This window comes from Muscardinus avellanarius (assembly GCF_963383645.1).
Source record: "Muscardinus avellanarius genome assembly, chromosome: 11".
Taxonomy (NCBI): Eukaryota; Metazoa; Chordata; class Mammalia; order Rodentia; family Gliridae; genus Muscardinus; species Muscardinus avellanarius.
The window spans coordinates 49,927,644-49,948,139 of record NC_137797.1 but is presented as its reverse complement, the minus strand read 5'-3'; the positions used below and the strand labels follow the sequence as shown (position 1 = coordinate 49,948,139).

General features: G+C 41.8%; 1 protein-coding gene across 3 annotated transcripts in view; it reads left to right on the top strand.

Moving 5' to 3' along the window:
- Positions 1-20,496, top strand: part of LGR5 (leucine rich repeat containing G protein-coupled receptor 5) — a gene marked incomplete at both ends in the record, with an annotated part of 134,449 nt that overhangs the window by 42,761 nt on the left and 71,192 nt on the right. The gene's annotated exons all lie outside the window — the stretch shown is intronic.

The following is a 20,496-nucleotide window of genomic DNA, read 5'->3' as shown; positions in this document are numbered from 1 at the left end:
ACATGTTGACAGTTTTACAGACATGCAGTAATCAAAGGCATGTTCTTGAAGTCATATACACTTGTAAGTAGTATCACTTTGGGCAAATTACTTAACTTGGACCCATGCTGCATGAACTCTGGAATTCAAGCTCGACTCAGTAAGATGCCGGCAGTTTGGCGGGACCCAGAGCCCTTCTAAGACGTGTCTAAAAGGAACTCTCCCTTATTGAAGAAGTTTAGGTCGAGAGCAGAGGCTCTGGCCCTGGCAATACCAATATAGCCCCAGATACTTGCTTCTTGGTCTCAAGTAAAAAATGCCTAGGATAAACACCTAGGACCGTCGACTGGTGGATCATTAACAGTGTCTTGACAAACCATCACAAGAAGATGGGGCTAGAAAGACTGCACTGTGCTCAAAAAGACTCTTTTCTTTTTCTTTTTCTTTCCTTTTGTGTGTGTGTGTGTGTGTGTGTGTGTGTGTGTGTGTGTGTGTGGTACTTGTGATTAAACCCAGGGATGTTCTATCTCCAAGCTACACCCCTGGCTTTCTTTTATCTTTTATTTAGAAAAAGGGTCTCATTGCCGGGTGTGGTGGTGCACGCTTGTAATCCCCGTGCTTGGGAGGCGGACACAGGAGGATCGCGCTGGTTCGGAGCCAGCCTCGCTGGCTTAAGAGACCCTGTTTCCAAATTAAAAAAAAAAAAAAATACAAAATAAGTCTGGGAGTGTAGCCCGGAGGTAGAAGGGCTTCCAGGAACCCCAGTACCACCAAAAAAAAAGAAAAAAAAGGGTCTCATTAAGTTGCTGAGAGCCTTGCTAAGTTGCTGAGGCTGGTTTCGAACCTTGGATCCTCCTGTCTCAGCTCCCAAGTACTGGGATTACAGTTATGGGCCACCATGCCCTGCTTGAGGACTATTTCTTGATATGCAGATGAGTCCTTCCAGGCAAGGCTGACACTTGTGGAGTAATTATCTGCCTATAATCCTAGTAGTTATGAGGCTGAGACAATTAGGTCACAGGTTCAAGTCAAGCCTCAACCACTCTGCAACACCCTCAGCAACTTAGTAAGAACCTGTTTCAAAATTTAAAATAAGAATGGGCTGGGTTAGCTAGGCATAGTAGTACATGCTTGGAATCCCAGTACTTGGGAGGCTGAGACAGGAGGATATCAGCCAGCCTTAGCTACTTAGTGAGGTACTCCACAACTTAATGAGACTCTGTTTCAAAATAAAGAATTAGAAATGGGGCTGAGGGTGTGGCTCAGAGGTAGAATGCCCCTGGGATCAATCGCCAGTACCAAAAAAAAATAGATGGATAGATATAGGTACATATATAGATATAAAAGCACATATGTGATTAATATGTGCAATTTATCATAGATATCATATAGTTGTCATATAATATGGCAAATTGTGTATGTGATCATATATATTGTTATACATGTAATGACATAAGATGACACACTATATAGCTATAGCTATATCTATATATATTTATATCACTTCGGCCTCAAATAAAAGTTTAAAGTAAAACAAAAGGATAAAAAGTCTCATACCTTTCTTTTTGGTACTAAGGATTGAACCTAGGGTTATTCTATTTCCCAGCTATACCCCCAGCCCTGTTTTCTCATTTGTTTGTATTTAAAACAGTCTTGCCGGGCGTGGTGGCGCACGCTTATAATCCCCACGCTTGGGAGGCGGAGACAGGAGGATCGAGCTGGTTCAAAACCAGCCTCGATGGCTTAAGAGACCCTGTTTCCAAAAATAAAAAAGTATAAAAAATAGGTCTGGGAGTGTAGCCTAGAGGTAGAAGGGCTTCTAGGAGCCTCAGTACCATAAAAAATAATAAAATAAAATAAAACATTCTTTCTAGATTGCTAAGACTCTCACTAGGTTGCTGATGCTAGTTTCAAACCTACAATCCTCCTGTCTCAGCCTCCCAAGTACTGAGATTATAGCATGCACCACCATGCCTAGTTAAATTTTATACTTTTTGAACACACGCTTATAACCTCACACGGTTATGTTAATGATACAGTCCTTATCATCAGTGATAATTTATTCCACTAATTTTAACTTTCTTTTCATAATGGCCTCTTTTTACGTCACTGAACGGCCAGGGACATACTAGTAGAACCACCATGGCCAGCCACACAGCTGTACATGCCCAGCTCTAGAGCAGCTGGAGTTGGCAATGTGGTGACTAATAATAAGTTTCCATGAGGGTTAGCTCTTGGCTTCTTCCTGTTTAGTCTGTAGTAAGACTTGTGAACTCACCTTCTTACAGTCGATCCAACGTCTTGCCTTTTGGCTCTTTTAGCTTATTTATCAATATGCATTTGTTGAACTCCCACACCTGACTCAGTTCCTTTAACTAAATGCACTAAGATACAGGCATGGTTTTTCCTGTGTTGATGCCTCACCTCTTCCCTTTTCCACCTTTGCTCAGTAAATAAGTATGCATTTGATGCAACTTACATTGACATTTTGAATTTCTGATTATATAGGTAGTAGACTTGGCCTAAATCACTTGGAATGTGGTTCATATTTTTAAATTTCCTTATGCTTTGTAATTTATTTAACCAATAACAGTGAGTAATTGTGCCTTTGGTTGTTATAAAAAGTGTACCGGCATCAGACATGGCAGAGCATGCCTGTACTTGGGAGACTGGAACAGGAGGGTCACAGGTTCCAGGTGAGCCTCCGCAATTTAGCAAGACCCTCAGTAACTTAGTGTGATGCCGTTTCAAAAATAAAAAGGGCTGGGGTTTGTCTTGGAGGTAGATTGCCAATCCCCAGTGCCACAAAGACACACCACAAATGAGCACACACACTGGCTCTGAAGATGTTGGTATAGAAGTGAAAGTTCCGACACAGATGGCAAGAAAAAGCAAACGACTCCCTTTCTGACAGTAGTGCTTTGGGAAGTGAACAAATAAGCCATGTTATTGGTGGCTAAGATGACATTTTACATATTTCTCAAATTAATTCAGCATTTGGCCTTTTCACTAAGTATCTGAGTTTTCAAAATCTCCGTTCTCGAATCCTAAGAGTCTGCTCCCTCTACTGGAATCTTGGTCAAACTGAAGGGAAATGAAGCGTCTTCAGAATTGATCAACTGAAATGAATACAAACATTAAGCTGGGAAATTATTCCCCATAGAACTGAAAAGTACCACTATGGCAGGGAGAAAAAAAAATTGTCTCATCTTTCTAAGGCAAGACAATACTCATAGGATTATTTTGACTTAAAAGAAAGGAATGTCTAAATCAAACTCTTGGGTAGTTAAATACAATTCAGAACTCATCTTGTAACATTTTGGTCTTTCAGAGAATTGCATCTCTGATTTACTACTTTGCTTTGAGTTTAAAAATTCTTGAAAGCATTGCAAAAATATGCTCATTAGGTATATTGTGAACACTTCAAAGGGATTTAGAACATGCTTTATAAATATTGTATACCCATCCCCTTACCACTAAGGTAAAAATAGTAAAAATTCCTTCATTTTAAAGGGGTAATTTTTCAATTTGGGGAGCTTGTGGGTCTATGCAGCCTCATCTACTGTTCAATTAGTAAAACATGGAATGAAATCTATGCCTCTCTATTTGATTTTAGAATACAACTATATTTCTACATCTATTTTCAATGGGAAAGGTACTCAAAAATTAACGAGCTTCATTGGCTTCCTCTTATTTTTTTCTATTAACTATTCATTAATGTCTTTTTCACGAAACAGATTTGCATGTGTAGCTTGTGTAAAAAGTGTTTTAGCCAAATATTTAAAGGAAACACAAGGCACATACAATTTTTTTAAAACTGCCTGCTACACTATCCTCCTGGACTTACACACAAAGAAAAAAAAAACTCAAAAATATACTTACTCAAAATAGCCCTCTTAGAAATAAGAAAGGAAGGGAATAGTGCCAGAGAACACAGCATTCATTCAGCCAGTCCGTCACTCAGCAAGAGGATTTACTGCGCGTCAGCCTCTTGCCAGATGCTGTGCTAAAAGCTAGTGACTTAGCACACCCACACACTCGAGGCATTTAAGAAAGGAAGATAGGAAAGGAAAGAAAGATGCGGCCACTCGCTATTCTAAGTGAGAGAGAGACAGACAGACGAGAGACAGACAGACAGACAGACAGAGAGGGAGATGGATGGTGCGAGGCAGGAAGCAGAGCAAGGAACAATGAGAACAGACTTACTTTAGATTGGAAGGTCAAGAGGACTTATCTGAAAAAGAGATACTTGAGAATGAAGGGGACCAGTCAATGGAAGGGAGGGAGGGGAAGGGTGGTGGTTGTGGATGAGCACTATGGGCAAAGGTCAATGAATAAAAACAGCCCTGAGAAAGGAAAGGGCTTGGGGTATAGGAGCTGCCTGGTGGTGGGTATAACCAAAGTGGAGCCAGTGAAGGGCCAGTGACTCAGGATGAGGATGAAGAGTTAGGCAGGAGCCCCTTATTCAGGGCCTTGTCAGCCATGCTTGGGCATTTAGATTTCATCTAAAGGAAACTAGAAATCCACTGGAGAATGGTAGGCAGTGCCAGGGAATTATCTAGCCCTGTCCTGGAAAGCTGAGTCCGGCTGCTGTGTGGAGAGTCCCAGGGGTGGGGTTGTGGGGGGGATGGAGGGAAAGCAGGAAGTAGAAGAGCGCTTAGGAAAGAGTGGATTCAAGCAGGCAGATGTGACTAGAGGAAGATGGCCTTGTGCCAGGCACTTGACCTACAGCGTTTCACACCTGCACAATTCCAGGCTAGAACCCAAGACTGGCTTCTCTAGATCCTTCCCTCAAAGAGAAAGGTTTTCTGGAAATGAACCTTGATGTCAACTTCAGGGCTCATTGGGAGAATATAAGACTGCCTGTCTTGACTGGAGTGTAGACTGCATGGGAGAGTTCAGGGAGAGATAAACCTCATCCCGTGGGTTGGACTGGACCACAGAGACTTTAATAAATAGCTGAGGAGCCCCTTTCCAGCCCCAGACACCATGATGAGTGCTTACCGCCATGCCTCATTTTTTTGGGGGGGGTGGTACTGGGGGTGGAACCCAGAGGCTTACTACCTCTGGGCTATACTCCCAAACCTTTTTTTATATTTTATTTGGAAACAGGGTCTCACTAAGTTGCCGAAAGTCTCACTAAGTAGCTGAGGCTGGCTTCGAACACATGTGATCCTCCTGTCTCAGCCTCCCAAGCGCGGGGATTACAAGCATGCGCCACCATGCCCGGCGCCATGCCTCATTTAATCCCCTCCCAGGGGCTCCAAATAGGTGTTATAATAAAACATTAGGAACTTAAGGATATGAAAGCACAAAACTGACTAGGGTTTAATAAGGACTTACTGGCCAAACTATCATTTGAGACCACGGTTTCTATCAAACCTATTACCCATTTTCTTTACACCCTCCAATAGCTAGATAACAACATTCAGGCTCCATGCTGTAGATGAACCAGGAAAGACACCTTGAACCATGGAATAAGGGGGTGACACAGATCTGGTCAACACTAGCTCAGAGCCTTAGGATATGAGATGGACTCTGAGTGAAAGAGAAGAACTTTGTCCTGCTGATATGGAAGAGCCCCGTAGTCACACCATATGAACCGTGAGATATTTTGGTTTCTTAGTTATTCCACAGGGTCTGGAAGACAATCAAAATCTCCGCCTTAATGAAATAAAATAGACTTCCTAGGGTGTGTGGGTTTTTTTTGTTTTTTTGTTTTTTTGTTTTTTTTTTTTGGTGGTACTGGGGATGGAACCCTTCTACATCCAGGCTACACTCCCAGACCAATTTTATATTTTTTTTATTTGGAAACAGGGTCTCTTAAGCCAGCAAGTCTGGCTTCGAACCTGTGTGATCCTCCTGTCTCCTCCTCCCAAGCACGGGGATTACAAGCGTGCGCCACCACACCCGGCGACCTCCTAGTTTTTTTTAATGAGCACTTTTGGGAGATTGACTTTGAAATATCACCTTAAGAATCTTTTCTGTGTCATTATTATGGGGCCATTATGTCCAACCACAGCCACAGAATTATTTAACAGAAACTCAATGACACAGCCCCAGAGTCATTCCCTGGATTATATAGGCACTATATCTTTATAGCCTTATCTATATCTTTATAGTCCTTTGGTCTGCTTTTTATTTTATATTTTCATTATCCAATTATAAAGTAATTAAATTATCCACTAGAATGATTTATGGTATAGAAAGGGAATGAAGAGGTAAGATCCTTATAAATTTCCTCTTCCAATGAAAAAAACTCATTAGAAACTTACTTTTTCTGTCTTTCAAAAGGCAAAAATTAATAGCATCCTCTGAATAAGTCCTGTATACTAGTTCAGTAATTCTCAACAAGGGGCGACCTGACCCAAGGGGACATTTATTTGGCAATGTCTAGGACTCCCATAACAAAGCACCACAGGCTGAGTGGCTGCAACAGCAGACATGTAGGGCATGATAGCTCTGGAGGCTGGAAGGCCAAGATATGGCTGGTTTCTTCTGAGGCACCGATGGCTGTCTTCTCTCTATGTCTTCACATGGTCTTCCCGGTGACCCTGCCTATGTCCAGACTTTCTCTTCTTACAAAAACAACAGTCATACTGGGTTAAAGCCCACCCTAATTACCTCATTTTAATCTAACTGCTTTTCTCAAAAAGACCTTATCTCCAAACAATAGTCCCATTCTGAGTTACTAGGGGCTAGAATCTCGAGATAAAAAATTTTGAGGGGGCATAATTCAATCCATGGAACTCTAGAAAAGTTCTTTGGTTGTCCCGTAGAAGAGGTGCTACTGACATTTCGAGCCAGGGCTGCTGCTAAACACTTTACGATGCATAGGATACTCACAATACAACAAGGATCATCTAGTTCAAAATGGCGTGACATCCGGGTTGAGAGATCCTCTCCGAGTTCCACAATCAGCTGATATTTTTCCCCAGATATAAAGAAAACCAGAATGTAGTATTCAAGTGAATATTAGTATAGTGAATTATAGCACAATCTGAGATGGAACGGCAAATAGCTATGTTCAAACATTGTACACAGAAACCATTTTTACACCACAGTTTAAAGCAACTTCCTGGGAATATAGAATCAGTTAGGTTCTGACATTACTGCTTCCCTAAAAACAAAATTGGAAGAATCTGTGGTCATGAAAGCACTTTGTAAACTAAATTTCTAGACAAATGATGGAGTTATTGTTATAAGAATAAAAGGAAATACAATATAAAGTATCAGTTAATTATCCTTTATGGGGGGGAAATCAAGATAAGTTTAGATAGACTGGGAAGGTAGAAAGGACGAAAGCAGAGTAGAGATGACCACTAGGAGCCTGTGACACTGCTGGTCTTCGCTTCTCTAACAAGTGGGAAGCTCAGGACTCCAAGCAGAATCCCAGCATCTGGGCCTGCAAAATGGACCAGGAACTGCAGATCATGGAGTCAAGAAGAACCTAAAATATGATGCCGACAGGCTAAGTGGAAACAGAGCAGATAACCCAGAGGAGTAGTCCGAATACGGACTTAGTCCAAAGGAGCTATAAAGAGGTAGAAGCTATCAGAAATGTCACAAAGTTTGAACAGCTTCAGAAAAATGGAGAAAGAGACTTTCCCTGAAGCCCCTTCTTATATTTATAGAACTTTTTTTTTTTTCAGTACTGGGGATGGAACCCAGGGGCATTCTACCTCCAAGCTACACCCCCAGCCCTATTTTTTATTCTTTATTTTTGAAACAGGATCTCACTGAGTTGCAAAGATCTCATTAATTAGTAGCTAATGCTGTCCATGAACCGTGAACCTCTTTTCCCAGCCTCCAAAATGCTGGAATTACAAGCGTGCACCACCACACCCGGCTTATTTTATAGAACTTTTTTAAAGTGAAAAAGACCAAGCAACTATGAGGACCTAAATTTAATTTATGGCAACCCCAAAACAAAAGGAAATTAGATTATGGATTTCAGTCGGGTTGTAGCAGCCTAGGGGCAGGCCGCAGAGCTCTGGAGTCAGACACTTAAGTTCAGATCCTGACTCTATCACATAGTTGTGTGTCACCTTGGTAATGCTACTGAATATCTACATGTCTCTGCTTCTTCATCTTAGAGTCGATTATTGTCTGGTGATTTATTAGATTAGAGGTGTGTGAGCAGGCGTGCAAGTGAAGAGCTTGGCACACATAATGTTGTTATTATTACTCTAGAACTACTTCCGGGACATCAATAGGGCCAATGAGCCTTTGAATGGGAGTGGGGAATGAATGATAGGATGCTGAGAAAAATAAACTATCTTGGTTGAATAAGAGACGAGAGATGAAGTCATTGAAATGGGACACAAAAAAGAAACCTGGTGCTGGGCGTGGTGGCGCACGCTTGTAATCCCAGAGCTTGGGAGGCTGAGACAGGAGGATCGCACAGTTTCCAAGCCACCCTCAGCTACTTAGTGAGGCTCTCAGCAACTTAGTGAGACCCTGTTTCCAAATAAAATATAAAGTAGGTCTGGGAGAATAGCCCAGAGGTAGTAAGCCTCTGGGTTCCACTCCCAGTACCACCAAGAAAAAAAAAAAAAAGTACAAAAAGAAACTGGTTTGGAAAAGAAGAAATAAAATAATGGGTTAAAATGGAAATATGTTGAATTTTAGGTAACTGGTTAGTTAACCACATGGGGAATTCAGAAAGTTATTGGAAGAAAGATCTGAAGCTCAGGTAAAAGGTCAGGGTTAGAGATTACCCATAGTGTTGATTTCATGTAGCTAGATGAGATTGCCCAGGGGAGAAAAAATGAACATAAAAGCATAAGAGCAAGGCAGAAGTTAGGGCATTCCTACATGCTTAAATTTTTCTGATGATTCTGATGAATTGTACAGCCCTCTAGAGTTTATAAAGCACTGCACTGCTTTAGGAAGACAATTGGTTCTTCTTGAGAGCTTTTGAGCTATCTAGAACTATTGCACTAAATAATCAAACAGCTTTACATATGATACTATATTATTATTATATTATTTTGAATATGCTTTTCCATGTCATTGCCAAGTGTGTTGATTTTGCCTGCCACTGGTGATTTGCCACGATGGATTTAAAAACAACTCAAACAAGTAACATGATTGCCCAAGACAAAACTATTTCCCTTCTGATTAGGGCCTTTTCTTCTGAGACAAGAAATAAAAACAATTAAACATGAAGCACTGGGTATTCTCATAGACGGCTTGTTGGGAGTATCAGTCAATAAAACTACTTTAGAAAACTATTTGGCAGTATCTATAAAAATATATGCATACACCAAGATCCAGAAATTCCACTCATAACTAAAAAACAACCCAATGTACATCAACCATTGAGTGGATAAAGACTCTATTGTCTAGTAATACAACTAAATACTATGTTACATCAAGAATGAATAAGCCATTGCTAAGTGCAACCCCTGGTTAAAACTAATAAACATAGCTGGCCTTGGTGGCACACGCTTGTAATCCCCGTACTTGGGAGGCGGAGACAGGAGGATCACGCAGGTTCGAAGCCGGCCTTGCTGGCTTAAGAGACCCTGTTTACAAATAAAAATATGTATATATAAAATGGGTCTGGGAGTGTAGCCCAAAGGTAGAAGGGTTTCCAGGAACCCCAGTACCACCAAAAAAAACCCAAAAACTAATAAACATAATATGTGAAGAGGAAGGATTTACAAAAAAACTATACAGAAAATTATCCCAATACATTTATAGAAAGATAAAAAAAACAAGCAAAAATAATATAAAGTCTTAGAAGTCAAGAGACTGCTTGCTCTTGGTGGGGAGTAGTGAGCAGAAGAGGACCGGAAGGCCGGGCGTGGTGGTGCACGCTTGTAATCCCCGCGCTTGGGAGGCAGAGACAGGAGGATGGCGCAGGTTCAAAACCAGCCGCGCGCGCTGGCTTAGGAGACCCTGTTTCCAAATAAAAAAAGTATAAAAAATAGGTCTGGGAGTGTAGCCCGGAGGTAGAAGGGCTTCCAGGAACCCCAATACCACCAAAACAAAACAAAACAAAACAAAAAAAAAGAAGAGGACCGGAAGGAGTTCCTGAGGTAATGGCAATGTTCCATTTATGGACTGTACTGATTCATGGGCTGGACACTTAAGATTTGTGCATTTTTATTAAAGAAACTAGTTTTAAAGGATACATTGCTTTGGAATGAAAAACAATAGCATAAGAAAAGTACCTAGAAGAATCATCCTTCATCCTGTCATAAAATTCTACACAGGCTGTACCTTCCCGTTTGTAATTCACAAAAGGGTTTTTCTCTAGAAGAACATTTGATAAGTGGTCAATTAAAAAGTGCTGGGATGACTCCAGCCTGGATTCATTATTAACAAAGGTGTCTGACAGAGAGGTAAAATGCTGGTGGACCTCCCCAGACTAATTTAACATCATTGTACTTAGAAGATAGAGGAATTGCACTGTGCTGTTGAAGAGGGAACGAATTGTCTTTGACCGTAGCAGAGATGAAAGAAAGAATCCCATGTTTTATTGTTGCTATATTTTCTTCATTTTTCTAACAGTAGCACTGTTAAGAAGGGACTCCTTGCGGGATGTGGTGGCTCACACTTGTAATCCCGGCACTCGGGAGGCTGAGACAGGAGGATTGCATGGGTTCAAAACCAGCCTCAGCTACTTAGTGAGACTCTGTTTCCAAATAAAATATATCTGGGAATGTATCCTGAAGGTAGAAAGCCTCTGAGTTCCATCCCCAGTGCCCCTCCCAAAGAAAGAAATATAGACTTCAGCCAGGTGTGGTGATACACCTGTGATCCCAGTGCTTGGGAGGCAGAGACTGAAGGATCACAGGTTAGAGGCCAGTTTTCACGTCTTAGTGAAGTCCTAAGAAATAGCAAAACCCTGTTTTAAAAAAAAAAATCTTTTTTAAGGGCTGAGAGTATAGCCCAGAGGTAGTATGCTCCTGGGTTTGATCCCCAGTACAAAAAACAAAGCCGGGCGTGGTGGTGCACACTTGTAATCCCTGCTCTTGGGAGGCGGAGACAGGAGGATCACGCTGGTTTGGAGCCAGCCTCGCTGGCTTAAGAGACCCTGTTTCCAAATAAAAATATAAAATAGGTCTGGGAGTGTAGCCCAGAGGTATAAAGGCTTCCAGGAAACCCAGTACCACCGGAAGGAAGGAAGGAAGGAAGGAAGGAAGGAAGGAAGGAAGGAAGGAAGGAAGGAGAGAGAGAGAAAAGAAGGAAGGAAGGAAGGAAGGAAGGAGAAAGAAAGAGAAAGAGAGAAAGAAAAAGAAAGAAAGAAAGAAAGAAAGAAAGAAAGAAAGAAAGAAAGAAAGAAAGAAAGAAAGAAAGACAGACTTCATTAGGAAGGAGAATTATCAGGGATTTTAAGCAAAATGGTGATTAGCTAATTCTGGTTTGTTTGGGTTTTGAATGTGTGTGTGTGTGTGTGTGTGTGTGTGTGTGTGTGTGTGTGTTACTGGAGATGGAACCCAGAAGCATTCTACCTCCGAGCTATACCCCAACCCTATTTTTTATTCTTTATTTTAAAACAAGGTCTCGCTGAGTTGCAAAAGGCCTCACTAAGTAGTAGCTGAGGCTGTCTGCAAACTGTGATCCTCCTGTCACAGCCTCCCAAATGCCCGGCTTAGTTCTGTATTTTTGATACGTCGCTCTAGCTGTCATTGGGAGGGTGGACCTAAAGGGACAAGACTGGTAACAGGCAGCCACAAAGTTAGGAGGCGATTCCAGATGACTGTTTTGGAGATGCTAAGGGCCTGCAATAGGACACAGGAAGGAGAGGGAAAGAGATAGGTAGGAAGGGTAAAAGAGAAGAACAGGATCGAGATAGCAGCCAAGCTTTGGGCTCGCTTGACAGGAAGATGGTGGTGGCATTAACTAGAAACTGGATCTGCAGGGGGGGAAAATGAATTTGGATTAGAAAATAATTATTTCCATTTTGGATATGGTACATTCCTATCCAATTGCTAGTGTACATAGCCAAAAGGAAATCGGATATATTATTCTGAATTTTAGGAGAGGTTATGGCCAAAAATATGGATTTGGGGGGATTATGGGAATCTGACTGACATTAAACCCATAAGAGTAAGTAATAGTCTCCAAGAAGAAAGGGTAGAGATTGAAGAGTGTTAGGCCAAGGGCAGAACTCCAGAGAACACTGACATGTATAAGGTAGAGGGAAGAAAATCCCAGAAAGGAGTCCACAGAGTATGAATGTTGGGGAAATACAGAAAGAATCCTAAAAGAATGATGACTTTAAGAAACTAATGGAATATAGAGTTTCCACAAAGAGCAAGTCTAATGCCAAGAAAAAGGCCCAGTAGGTCAGGTGTTCGTGAAATCTGACAGTAAGGAGGTCGCCGCCTCTGGGCAAGCGCAGTTCCACTGTTGCGGCGGGGATGGAAGGCTGTGTGCTGCCTTGGAGAGGAATGAGGAGGGGAGGCTGCACACGGAGATGAGAAAAAACAATTCCACAGGAAGCGAGGAGCCCGGGCCTCTGCTCACAAGGACAGGAGATCAAAAGGCCCTGTCTTCGTTTTGTTCTAGTAGTTTCAAGGTCTATACATTGAAAGGGAAGGTGTTAAAAAATACAAAAAATAGGAATTATTCCTGGAGTGTCTTAATTCCAACTGCTATAACAGTTGAGTGTAAAGTGAATGGCTTCAACTCCCAATATCAAGGTACCAGCAGCTCTAGTGCCTGGCTAGTCCTCTTCCTCCGTGTTCAGGTGGCCGTCTTCTCATTTTATCTCGCGTGGCAGACACCAAGATCTCTCACATCTGTTATTAGCAGGACGCTAATCCCATCAGGAGGGCCCCTTCTTCATGACCTAAGTACCTCCCCAGGGTCTCATCTCACTATTGGAAGAATCAGACGTTTAACATGAATTGGCGGGAACACAAATGTTCGATTCATAGCATGGGGTAATGTGCTGTAGCATACTAAAGGGTACAGGGCCCGTGAGGAAGGCGGAGCAAGAAGAAAAGTATGTGTCTAGTAAGCAAGGAACAAAGGAGAATAAGAATTTAGCCTACCTCATCTCCGGTGGTCCAAAGAATCCTAGTTATTTCCATGAGGTAAGAGGGAAGGTGTCCCATGGGCATGATGGGAGAGGTTGTTGATTGTGGGGTTTGAGGCAACTTGTAAAGATTGGCAACAGTTCCCATGGGAGTTCTGTTGAGCAATAACAAATAACAGGATTGTGCAGCAGTGTTGAGAACCTACAAAGACCATGGATTTATAGCCGCTAATCTGCACATTTGTGAGTTTTTCTTTTCTGGTAGCACTCACTGCCTTGGACTCGTAACAGAGAAAATGAATTATGGTGTTTTTCCAGAGCTGGAGTTTTGCCAGGAGCTTGAAACAAAAGACAGGGGGCTAGGGGGTCAGAGTGTTGGTGAGATAGTCATCCAGGTGATCGACGTGTGAGCTTAGCTAAACTGTTAGGCGGAGACAAGGCTTTGATACCAGATGTATCAAAGGACTGGTGGTTGAAATAGAGACCAAGTGAGATGAAAAGATAGGCACTTGTGTCAGACACACAGGTCCATTGAACTAGATCTTGGGTGGTGGGGGCAGATCATAGGTAGTAGTAATTTGGAAAAGGAGAAGCTAATATATTCCAGGGAAAGAGACTCATGCACTTTAAGACAGATACAAAGGGGAGCCGCAAAAATCTCTGTGTAACTGGACCACACACCATGGAAGAAGGTGGCCTGGGATCAAGCCAGAGCTGAAGGTGATTGGGAAACATTCCCTTGAAGAGGCCAGGAGCCACGAGAAGTTGTCAGACAGGGAAGGAAGGGCTATCCCCTTTGCCTGCAGTGGGGCAGGCTATGTCCTACATAGAGGCCCCTTCAAAGGGGCTGGATTCCAAACCAAGCTCTGTTTGCAAGCCATTCACCTTCTCTGCAACTGCTTCAGGAGAAGGAGGATCTTCCCTATAACTCTTCATAGCCCACCACAAGCCCTTTTCTAAGTCATCCTCCTGAGGGAAGCATTGTTGATTGGCTTTCAGCAGCGGAGTGGAATGATAATCTGCAGGGCTGCTCAGAGTGGTTTCTGAGGCCCTCGCCTCAAAGATGACATAGAATGAGGAGACACAGCTAGAGTGGAGAGAAGGACACTTATGTTATCAGCATAAGAAGGATCTGACCAAAAGCATCCAACAAGAACAGCAGGGGCTTATGTTAGTCAGCTTTTCATTGCTGTGACTGAAATGCCTGACAGGCACAACTTGGATGAGGAAAGGTAGACTTTGGCTCATGGTTTCAAAGGTTCAGTCCATGGACGGCTGACTCCAAGGAATAAGCATCACAGTAGCAGAAAATGCCAGAGGAAAGCTGCTCAGCTCATGGCAACTAGGAAGGAAGAAAGGAGGAGTCTAGGGACAGACACAGTCCTCAAGGCCACACACCCAGCAACCCACCTCCCCCAGGCAGGCCTCTTGTCTAAACCTTGCTTCTTTGGGGACCAGGCTAGGTTGGAGCCATATGAACAGTACCTTCAATTTTTTTTTTTTTTTGGGGGGGTACTGGAGATTGAACCCAGGAGCATTCTATCTCCAAGTTACATGTCCAACACTATTTTACTTTTTGTTTTGAAACAGGATCTTGCTAGGTTGCTGAAAGTCTCGCTAAGTTGCTGAGGCTGGTCTCAAATCTACAATCCTCCTGTTTCAGCCTCCCAAGTACTGGGTTTACAGGTATTTACCACAGTGCCTAGCTCCCTCAATCATCTTAATCCTGCAAAATATTGAGTGAATTAGACAGTTCAGGAAGCTCACCTAGAAACTGAATTACTCCTATCCAGTGGTTTTTAGCCTTGACAGAACATTCAAATCATCCAAACAGCTTTGAATTTTTTTTGCTGTATTTTTTATTTCTTTATATTGAAACAGGGTCTCACTGAGTTACAAAGGACCTCCCTAAGTAGCTAAGGCTGTCCGTGTGTCTCAGCCTCCTGAATGCTAGGATTACAAGCATGCACCACCATGCCTGGCTCAGCTTTGAAAATTTTAATAGCCATACTGGATCAGTTAATACAGAAACTTTGGAGCTGATACCCAGACATCAATTTTTTTTTCTTTCTTTGTTATTTTTTTTAAGTGTGTGTGTGTGTGTGTGTGTGTGTGTGTGTGTGTGTGTGTGGTACTGGGAATGAAACCACATCATTATTATGTTTTTAAACATAATATGTTTTTAAAGCTTCCAAGATGCTGGGTGTAGTGGCACACACTTGCAGTCCTACACGGTAGGAAGGGAATGGGATAGTGTGAGATTCCATCAAACTGCTCAGAACAGCACACAATTTAAAACTTAATCATTTATTTCTGGATTTTCCCATTTAAATATTTCAGACTGCAGATGGTAAAACTTTGGAAAGTGACCCTTTGGATAAGTGGGGCTCTGATATTTTATAAAAAGAAAATAGAAAAATTGTTAAAAAAAAAAAAAAGAGTGGAAACTAAGTCCTGCCTCTGGGCTTTCTCCCTGAGGACTGTGCTGAGACCTAGAAGCTGCCTCATCTTTCCGAGGCCCCTTTTCCTTCTCTCTAGTGAGCATCCTTACCCTAGTGAGTGCCAATAAAACGAGGAGGCCAGAAGTAACCAAAGCCTTGACTTTAGTTGAAGGCAAGAAGATTATTGCTCATCAAAGAGTGCTTGGAAGGGTGTATTAATTCGAGTCACCCCTCCATGCCACTCTGGTATGGAGCTGTACCTATCCTCTGTATTTCTATCTTTTAATAAACTTCTTTAAATCTTCAGCAACTGTCCAAGCTATGCATATTTATTCTTAGCTTAGGACAAGAACCCGCATTTTTTTGGCTTTTGTTGCGGTTTGAGGGAAAGTGTGTCCAGGACCCTAACAGGGGTCCCCGGGAATAGTTTCCCCACAACCATATTCTCCAATCCGTAACATTTTTTGGCGCCCAACTTCATGGGGCAATGTGGGGCCCGTGGCTCTGTATTTTTCACAGGACTTTTTGGCCAGTGGGTCGGTGGGCAGCTCCAGCTGTTGAGCTTTAAAACAACTATAGAGCAGCCTTTGCATCACGGCATCTCTGAAAGTGACTACCAGGGCATCTCGTCGGTGGTCCTAGTACCACTGCACCCCAAAAGTTTTATCCTAAGATAGTCCAAAATGGGAAAGAAAGGACCAGGATAAAAAAAAAAAAAAATCAAGAGGGTTAAAGCAAGTTGCAGAGTGTTTATGGGTTAAAGCTTTCCGACAGACAGAACCTGACAGACATCTGTCGAGGCCCTTTGGATCGGCATAGATGCACACGGCACGGACCCATCTGATTCCCCCATGCCAACTACATGCATGAATGTTACCCTAAAGCTGGGGCCACCCAACTTCACCCCTGTTCAGTTCGAAGCAGTTTAGGACCGACTCGACGTCCTTATTCCTTTGCTGAGGGGGACATTCATGCGATAGAAATGAGGGGGAAATGAATGGAAATTAAGCTCATGTTAAATGTTTGTAAAATTGTAAATGCCAAAATGTGTTTTCTGTATCTACCTTTGGCCTGACAGGTGTCAGGAAGTTACTAGACAGAGGGAAGGATGAACCAGTATTGGAAATGGCCTAGGAAGATTTGAGAAAGCTCTGATTATTAATATATTTCAATATCAGGTGAGGGGCAAATCTGTGCAAGGACTTGGTTTCTCTCTAAAAGCAGGCAACTTTTCCAATGTAAATTAACCTAGCTAAAAGTAATTAACAAGTCAATAGGAGAGGAGAACTAGGCCTTTCTCTATCTAAAGACAGAGTTACAAGATTAGATAAGCTAGCTAAGATGGTAGGAGGGGTCGACCCTCATGAAAGGAGACACCTTGCCACACCTGGCTGGGGGAGGTACCTTATAGGGATGGTTACTATGTCAGGCTTACGTGAACAAGATGGAGGTCATGGGTATAAAAAGGTCGAGTCCACGTGTGATCCCTTTGGTGTATTCAATTGAGTCGCCCCTCTATGCCACTCTGGTATGGAGCTGTACCTATCCTCTATATTTCTATCTTCTAATAAACTTCTTTAAATCTTCAAAAAAAAGAGTGTTTGGAAGCCAGGCATGGTGGCGCACACTTATAATCCTAGTACTTGGGAGGCTGAGACAGGAGGATCCTGAAGGTTCCAAGCCAGCCTCAGCTACATGGTGAGGCTCTCAGCAGTTTGTGAGACCCTGTTTCCAAATAAAACATAAAATAGGTCTGAGAGTGTAGCCCAGAGGTAGAACGCCCCAGAGTTCAATCCCCAGTTAAACACACACACACACACACACACAAAGAGTGCTTGGAGAACCTAGTCTGAGCCATGCCTGCTTTTTAACCAATCCACAACAGATTAAGAATTTGAGAATCAAGGTTTAGAAACTTTTATAGTAATCTAATAATTTCTGTTGAATTGTATAATACAATATTGAGGCTTATGTTCTTATATCTTTTTGAACCCAGTGTTGAGGATCCAGCTCAGAGCTCTGTGCCTACTAGGCAAGTGCTCTATCACTGAGCCACATACACAATCTCTTTTACTTTAATTTAATTTTATTTTTTGTGGTACTGGGGGTGGAACCCAGGGGCTCTTCTACCTCTGGGCTATACTCCAGACCTATTTTTTATACTTTATTTGAAAACAGAGTCTCACTAAGTTGCTGAGAGCCTCACTAAGTAGGCTGGCTTCGAACCTGCGCGATCCTCCTGTCTCAGCCTCCCAAGTGCGGGGATTACAAGCGTGCACAACCACGCCCGGCTCTCTTTTACTTTAAGACAGGGTTTCACTAAGTTGCCCAGTCGGGCCCCAGACTACTCCTGCTTCAGCCTCCTGTGTAGACAGAATTATAGGCAGGAAAAAAATACACCGGGCTATCTTTGAATTTTTATTTCAGATTTCTAGTAACTGACTTTTATTACATTTTTTAAAAAACATAAGCACACAGCAAATTAGAATTAATAAAAATGAGTTTTTCACCACAGATAGTTTGGTATGTACTGAACTGGACACCCTGATTACATTTGAGCATCAATACAGAAGTGCACAGAGAAGGGAAGAAGTAAATGCAGCCAAATTAATTTTTACCTCGCTCATTTTTAATTTGATTTTAAGGACCCATTTTATTTGGTCTTTGATTATTGTTATTGAAAAATATTTTCTCTCTTTTTTATTATTTTGCAGTACTGGGATGAAACCCTGGAGCATTCTACCTCCGAGCTATTAACCTAACCCTAACCCCCAGCCCTTTTTTTAGTCCTTATTTTGAAACAAGGTCTCACTGAGTTGCAGAAGGTCTCACTAAGTAGCTGAGACTGTCTGTGAACTGTGATCCTCCTGTCTCAGCCTCCCAAATGCTGGGATGACAAGCGTGCGCCACCACGCCCAGCTGAAAGTCATTTTCTGCTTTAAGTTTGTATGCACTTCTCAAAGCTCTTCAAAAGAAACCAACCTACATTGAAAACCAGACAGTGAAAGTTTGTTTTGGTGGTGCTAGCTCATCTTTTAAGAGAAGCCACATGTAATATGCGAAGGTGGGGCATGGTGGCACATGCCTGTAATCCCAGTACTTGGGAGTCTAAGACAGGAGGATCGCAAGTTTGAAGCCAGCCTCAGCAATTTACCCAGGCCTTCAGCAATTTAGTACGGCCCTCAGCAACTTAGTGAGACTCTGTTTCAAAATAAAGAATAAAATAGGGCTGGAGATGTAGGTTGGAGGTAGAATGCCAGAGTTCAGTTCCCAGTACCACAAAATAAATAAATAATATGTCAGATAACACAGAAGTTATTAATTGCTTCTTGGGAAAGTATGTACTTTTTTTTCCAGTACTGAGGATTGAAGCCTAGGGGAAGCTTACCGTTGTGCTACATTCTGTCTTTATTTTTTATTTTTTATTTGGGGATAAGGTCTCCTTTAGTTGCCCAGGCTGGCATCAAATTTACTTTCTCAGTCTCCCAAGTAGCTGTGATTACCATGCCCAGCTAGATACTTTCCTTTTTTAAGGAGAGAACTAAGACACTCTCTTCTGAATGGGAACAACTAATCATAGGGTCTCAGACCATTAACATAGGGACCCCTTGTTTAAATACAAGGAAGCCTACACAGGAAATTAATTTCCCCCAGACCATGCAGGTAGCAAATGGAAAATCCAGTTTTCAAACTGAGACACTGTTTCTGCTACCCTGGGCTCTTCTACCATAAAGTGTGTTCCAGTGGGAACCACAGAAAGGATACTTCTGGAAGCTGTACTTCTTCGAAGTATGAGAAATACTAAAATAGGACGGCAAATATTAAAATAATGTGGAGTCCTGATGAATCTCCCCAATACGTGAAAGCCCTGGTTCTATTTCAAGACCCTTGCCCATGGACAGGGCCAGTGTCCCAAACTGATTTTCAAACTGATCACAGAGAAAAACATAAGAGAAAATTCAGTGTTGCCCATGCCAGCTGGCTTGATTTAGAGATTAGTTTGAGCCCAGATACTAATAAACATGTTCCAAAAGCAAACCGCCTTTATCTTTTTAGAAAATCAGTTGGGTAGCAATTAAAAATAAGCGAATATGTCTGAGAATATGGAGTCTCTGCAGAAAGTATATAGAGACTGAGAGGAATCCAGATTCGGCATCAATCAGTTTAACACATGGCTATTCAGTGAACTAAACAACATTGCTTTATGAGAGGAAAAAAAAGTGAAATTGTTTATTATTTGACTCTTTTGACTAAACAATACCAGAAAAAAAATCTAGACTTTAAAAAACTATGGACTAGGCATGGTGGTACACACTTGTAACCCCAGTACTTAGGAGGCTGAGACAGGAGGATCACGGTTCATGGCCAACCTCAATTACTTAGTGAGGCCCTCTGCAATTTAGGGAGACCCTGTTTCAGAATAAAAAATAAAAATAAGGCTGGGGGTATAGCTCAGAGGTAAAATGCCCCTTGGTTCAATTCCTAGTACCACAATATATATATATATATATATATATATATATATATATATATATATATATAAATTTTAAATCTATATGTATGACATTGTTTAGTTTTAGTTTGATACTATGGAGTTTATTTGGGCTTATGATTATAAGCTAGTAGATATTAAAACTAATAGTAATTCCAGTTTGGTTTTATGAAGTTCTTTTGCCATACTCTGAAGCATTTAACAAAACCTTTTTATCTTCTTTCCAAATACTTATGACTTTTTATGCTTTCAAAAAGAAAATGAGCCCTCAATTCTTAGTATGGCCAATTTAAAGTTAATATTTGATAAGGAAACAAGCTATCAATATTGAAATCAGATGGGTAGGTACAATGGGTGTGTCTGCTTTATTAACAGGAAAAATTTAGATTGAAAAGAAGCACATGGTCCTCTCCCAAGGTAAATTCTAAGGGCAGAGGCCTGATCTGAGACTGTGTCGGCGTTAGTTCTGAATGTTCAGGTTGGAGCTGTGAGTTCTTAAGTGAACCTACAGCTGACTCTCAGATGTCAGAGTTAGTTGCCATTAGAATCTGCCCAACTGTCAACCTTTCAGCCTCCGAGATACAGAT